We start from the raw sequence: 6,944 nt of genomic DNA, 5'->3' as shown, positions 1-6,944 counted from the left end.
AAAGAGAAATATTGAAGAATACTCAGGCTGAAATGAAGAAAGAAAGAAAGAAAGAAAGAAAGAAAGAAAGAAAGAAAGAAAGAAAGAAAATACACTAAGTTGTCAGAAAAAAGTGATGGGGAGATATGGGAAGTGTTGGAGGGGAGAGAGTGGGTAGGGATTTGATCAAAACACCTCATATGCATGTATAAAATTCTCAGTAAAGTTTTTTTTAAGTTAAAATTAATATTGAAGCTGGGCACAGTGGCACACACCTTAATCTTAGCACTCAGGAGGCAGAGGCAGCCCCTGAATCTCTGTGAGATCAAGGTCAGCCCGGTCTTCATAGTGAGTCCAGGCCAACTGGAACTACAGGAGGACCCTGTTTCATAAAGACAAATAATAAATAAACAAATAAGTAAGTAATAAATAAATAAATTGGACACTAATAAAATTATCTAAAATTTGTTGTTATCACTTTTTGTTGTAAGTAAAATATGGTCACTGTTGATCACATTATTTCTCTCTTTTTTAATATTTTATTTATTATTTTTATTTTATGTGTATGATGTATTGTCCACATATATGTGAGCGCACCTGTGTCATGCAATGCTGCGAAGGTTAGAAGAGAGCTTCAGATTCCCCTGGAACTGGAATCAAGGATGGTTCGTAGCTTCCATGTGGGTGCTGGGAATCGAACCCGGGTCCTCTGCAAGAGCAGTCAATGCACTTAACCGCTGAGCCATCTCTACATTCTCCAAAGGGTGTGTGTGAAAAATTTGCATTATCTCCTATTAATAAATATTAATTTTATTTTCTAATGATGAAGTTTCACTGTGGCTCCTGCTGTAACCTCTGCCACTGAATTTTTATAATATCCCAACTCCCGACATGATATTCTTTGTGAATCTTTATGAATCTTTTTTTCAACACTTTGCACCAGTCAGTACATTAAAATCCATGTGACAGCCTGGTCAGTCCCCATGCCCCACTGTTCTTCCCTAGCCTTTCTTTCTCACAGAGTCACAAAACAGAATTTATTTTTCGTCATCAGAAAGTGTATCATCACTCAATTTCCATTCTGCAAGTTCCATTTCTGATCCCATCATACCATCTGCTTTAGTAAAGTCTCTCAACCACCCCACTGAGGTCTCCAATTCACTCAACCTCAACACCCTCCCTTGCTCATGAAAATGAGATGCCCTTTTACTATGTCAATATACTGCCCTTTGAAAATGCCATCAATTCTATTTCTCCCTCCTACCAAACTTATCTAAAAAATTCAATTTGGGTCCCAAGTCAAATATAAATACCTACTTTGCATTCCTGCATGGATAAATATTTCTAAAGAAAAATTATAAATTAATCTGACATCTTATGTCAATTGCAGGCCTAAAAGTGTCATGTAGAATTGCCTACTGTGCTGACTCTCTCTGTGGCCAGTTTATTCCTGCCTTCTTTTCAAACATCCCCTCCACAGCTTCTCAGATTCTTCTTAGTTTGAGTTTATAATCTCACAGGTTGTTGATAGTGGAGGAACAAACGTTTACAAAATTGCTTGATTCTTGTCTATATTCTCACAACAAACAAGATGATCTCCCAATTACCACTGAATCAGAAACAAATAACAATGACAAGAAAAAGCCCAAGTAAATTCACAGCAACAAAATGAAGTTGTAGGTAACATGTGCTCTTTGATACTTTTTAACAATCAAAAGTAAAAATGTATTCCTAATCTGAAATAAGACAATCCTTGTTAAATATGAAATTAAATTATCCCTGCTGCATGCAACAAGAATGCCAGAAAAGTTCATATATGTCACAAGATGAAGGGCACCAGCAGCTCCTCTGTAGAGGAGCTTTAATATTTGCACAATCATTTGTTTTTCTCTAAGCGTAGTCTCTCTGTATTGTCCAAACAAATAGATATAGCATAGCAATTTTAAGATAATAGCCAATCATGTGGTGGGCTTACATTTCAACTTAACCTTCAATTCAGGTTCTACTCATCTCCATACAGCTTATTAAATTCATAAAGATGAAGCTATAATAAGCATGTGATGGTAGTCTCTTCTAATAAATTTGAAAGACTCTCATTAAGCACAATTGATATAAAGTTAATGAAAACAAAATTTGTTTGTAGAAATCAAGTCATGTTCTGACTCTCTTTTAAACTCTGACCTGTAGCAGGCACTCTAAGAAGACTGGCAATTGCAATAATGAACACTTACTGTGTGGTTATCACGCATCCTGTGGCTGGCTGCCAGCCAAGCACCAAGCCTAACCCTAACAGGTAGTTTTTATTCATTCTAACAAGCATTTTAAAATTGTAATATAGATTAACTGTATCAAAAGCTAGATACATGTAGACTGTGTGCATACATTTGGAAGAACAGAAAGTAAATGGAGAATGAGGACTAGTAGGTGCCCTCCAAATACATCCCAGGCATTATGTCCTGTCTGCAGAAAAATCCTGAAAGGATTTTCAAAGTGTTTTAAATTTTGGTATTCTTATGGCCTATTGAAAGTTTAAGTGACAGCTTCAAATATTTCAACTAAGCACCTAAAATAAGCTCTTATACTAACAAAATGTAGAAATCGAAACCTAGAAAAATTAAGTTGTTTTTTTGTTGTTACATAGGTTAATGTCTTGGAATAGCACTGTACAACAGGCAATTTTCCAAATTAAAAGGTGTTTAAAATATTATCAAAATATAAATTTAAATCACTTTGAATATTACTATGTAAGTGTCAAAATGACTAAAAGTAAAAACATGAAAAGTTTTTTCTTAACATTTTGACAGTATTTCCTAAAGTTAAAATTCATATACCCTAAGAATAAAAACAAATGTACGTCCAGGTGCACATTCCACACAAATGACACAAAGTATGTTTAATCAAAGTAGTGCAAAATGGAAAGTCAAATGCTTAATCACAGCTGATGATGTGATGGCTAGGTAGTTAGTGTAAAAATGACCCCTAAGAAAAGTAGCCAGGTTCTTGGCTAAAAGTCAAAATATCCTTGGGCCTCTTAGCAACATACTCTGTTCCAAAGGCCAAAAGTGACAAAAGTATTTGGAAGCTCTCATCTAATCCTTAAAAGATTTTATGGTTACCTCTTCAGAGGGATAATGTTAAAGTAGCAAAAAGCCCATTTAAAAAAAAAATTAGGCCAGGAGTAGTGGTGCATGCTTTTAGTCCCAGCACTCAGGAGGCAGAGGCAGGCAGATCTCTGAGTTGAAGGCCAGCCTGGTGTACATTGAGTTCCAGGCCAGCTGGGGCTACAGGGAGATGAAAAAGAAAAAAAGAAGAAAGGAAGAAAGAAAAAAAGAAGGGGGAGGGAGGGAGGGAAGAAGAAAGGAAGGAAAAGAAAGAACAAAAAGTTGTCAGAAAAAAGTGATGGGGAAATACGGAATACGTTGGAGGGGAGAGAGTGGGCATGGATATAATTAAAACACCTTATATGTATGTATGAAATTCTCAATAAAGTTTCTTTTAAAAGTTAAAAAAAAGATAAAATGTGCAGTACTAAGCAATGAAAAGTTAAACAAATCCCACTCACCAAAACTGATAAATCTCACAAATGTAGTAATGTCAAATTAAATAATTTATAAGAATCTATACTTTTTTTTAGAAAAGAAGAATCAAGCCATAACATTTAAAGATGATACACATAAAATGTTATAGTTGGCATAAAGCAGCCAATGGCTACCTGAGCCAGGTGTAGGAGAGTTTAATTGACTGAAAAATGGCTTCGAGGGGCTATAGCAGAATTCTGCCAATGGTAAAAAGGTGTTATGTGCTTGGTAAGTTAGAGGCCATAAGTCCCCTATATCATCTAGTTTGACACCCTTCGATTTCACTTAATGACACTGAAAATACTTGACAGGAAAAAAAATGTCTCTCTTCATGCTAACTTGTTTGCTTATCATTATTCCCTAAGCAAAACAGGAAAGCAACTATTTACACAGGATGTCCACTGTACTGGAAAGTATCAGTAATCTTGTCCCAAAGTACATGGGGGGAAATACATGTTAAATGTATCCACAGCATTTATGGCACAACTCAATGATCCCTCTTATCTGAGTTCAGGTCAGGAGGTCTTGGAAACCTATCTCCCTTAGATGTCCAGGAATAATTCTATTAAAGAATTCTATAGTGTAACCACTGAGAATTTAATTACAATTTTAATTATTCTTTTTAAAACTCATTAAAGCATTTGCTTTTGTAAATTATTCTAAAATACTATAACAAAATGAGTAATTCGGATTTATTTTGAAGTTTTTCCATTCTTCCTTTTTAGTTTTAGTAATTTCTTCTTTGCCAAGACTCTTTTGCAATATTGCTAAATGATCAATGGTGAATTACTCTCCTTTTCCAATCACAGCGTGGCTAGAGAATAGAATGTATCTGGGTAGATTATCAAAGCTTTGCCTTATTCTTTAAAATATGAATTAAATAATTACTTAAGATTTTATTTTATCAGATAATTTTTAAACAATTATCAAATTGATCCTAGAAATTATCCACTGCCTAGTTTCTTTGGAATATGGATAATTCTGGGCATGCAAAAAGAGCTTATATCTGTGATTTGAAGTCATATGTGTAGGAGAAAGCAAAGATTCATAATAAATAGTCTAAATGGATCATAAATGTGTTTAAAGTATCACAAATCTTTAGTAAACACATTAAAGGTAAACTTAAATTTAGAAGGATATAGTCCTCAAAGTTTGGTCTAGTGAATTCATGCTTAACTTCATGAAAAAGTGACATATATGAAATAAACAAAAAAATTGCTTTTCAGTGTAAGTGGTATTGCCGTGTTCCAATACGACCAAAGCAATACATAGAAGAGGAAAAAAATGTCCTCTTTCTTCATTACAGAATACAACATGGCATGAATCCACAGGCTCAAGAGAAGAGGTCAAACTGTGGGCCTTGGGAACTGGTATCTGAGTTGGGCAATAGCATGAGTGATCAAGGAGCCACCTTCCCTGGAAACAAGAGCGGCTAGCATCCTCATTTTTCTATTTTCATTACTTCAAAAAAATTAACTTCAATAAATAGTAGCTATTTCACAGCTAGTTCTTCATAAATGATACATTTAACCTCATAAGAAAAAAAGGGCAGACATAAAACTTATTACCTGAGCTAACTGAGACAGCAAAGCAAAATGGCTTGTGAGTCTACAGCCAGGATTGAGGAGGGTGTCTGGTGAGAGCCCATGCCTTTAATCACTTGGCTACGCTCAGTTTATGAAATATGAATTATAAAGTATAATGACTTATTTCCTCTTTTTAGTGGAAAGGAACAATGTACATAAGTCTCAATACCTTTTTTGTTGTTTGGTTCTACATAGCGGTGAGATATACATGCCAATTATTAGTCATTAACAATCCTCTGATGGTGTCTGAATGGAGGCTGCCACAATTTGGTGACACAACAGTGGAACACATTAAACTGTTACTGTAACACATGAAAAATTATTGAATAGATTGAAAAAAAAAAAACAAAAAACTAACGATCAGGAAAGTCCCTGCATTGAACCACTTCATTGAAGAGAAAAAAAGTCTAGGCAAATTTGGGGCTGAGGGATTATGTTATACTAAAGGGACTAAGCCATCTAGCATTACTATTAGTGTTTATGTTAAGCTGTAGATATGTGAGGAATTATGTCAAAATCATCCCATGAAAAATAAGTAATAAAAAAAGTTTAATGAAATCCAGTTCAGAAGTATGTAGTATTTGGATTAAAAGTTAAAACTCCCAGGAATAAATAGACTGTTTAATTGAAACAAGTCTATTAATGCCATTTCTAGGCAATAGTGTTTTTTTAGTTGAATCAAGCTAAATCTCACAAACTTAACTGTTCTCAAAAAGCTACAGTGGACAAAAAATAATTTCAAAGGGGTACATATAGTACAAAAATTTGAAAATAGTTCCCATAAGCTAATGGTGAATGTTTCAGTGTCTGTGATTAATTACACTTCTCTAACAACATGCTGTTGTGTTTCATTGTGTGACTATTGCTGCATCCAGGTACCAGTTCATTTCTTTTCCATCACATGTGACCAAATGCTATGATTTATTTTACAGTTCATGCTTTCTTGTGGGTAGGAAAAAACAAAAACTGCACCTGTATGGAATCCTGGGATAATTTGTCAGGTAATTTTGGCTAGCTGCCAGTATGTGACCACAAAGCCTGCCTAACTCCATTCTCAATGACTAGTTTATATTATCACAATGTCATAAAAGCAAAATATCGAAGGCTAACTCCAACTATTTCAAGGTAATGCTTATCATCTAACCAGCTTGTAATATGCCTATTAGACTACATAGGGAGTCTGCTGTTAAATACTCCCCCAGAATAGAACTAAAATTATATGTTAGTGTTACTCTATTAGAGAATATGGTCACCAGCAGAGAGGGGAAGAGGTGGTCAAATCTGGCCAATGATGTTTTACCACAGCTGTGGAAATTTTAATTATCACTTTGAAAATAGGAGCATCTCCATGATTTAAATAAAAATTAGTAAATTATTAAAGAAAAGGAATAAAGAAAAGGGATTGTATCAACAAATGGCAAAACAAAATAAAAAAATTTTTCCATAGCTAACATTCAGCTAATACAGCTACTCAGCAGAAAATAATATAATTATTAGACTGTGCCTATAAATCTCAATTCTTAACAATTTGGAAAGTCTCTTTTAATGCTTTCTAACATTAAAGAATTAAATAGCTTGAAGAATGAATAGGAGAAATACATCTTTCAAAATACAATTTTAATGGAACTTCAAGGAATAATTTGCAGGTGAAAAAGGCAGCTTTATGAAACTAAGGTGTTGGGCTGAAGAGATGGCTCAGCAGTTAAGAGCACTAGCTTTTCTTGCAGAAGACCCAAGTTCAAATACCAACATGACAGATAACAACTGTCCCTAACTCCAGTTCCAAGGGATCCTGTGCCTT

Source organism: Nannospalax galili, unplaced genomic scaffold, assembly GCF_000622305.1.
Source record: "Nannospalax galili isolate Female #2095 unplaced genomic scaffold, S.galili_v1.0 scaffold227, whole genome shotgun sequence".
NCBI classification, from domain to species: domain Eukaryota; kingdom Metazoa; phylum Chordata; class Mammalia; order Rodentia; family Spalacidae; genus Nannospalax; species Nannospalax galili.
The sequence above is the reverse complement of the archived record's forward strand: the minus strand, read 5'-3'. Positions refer to the sequence as shown.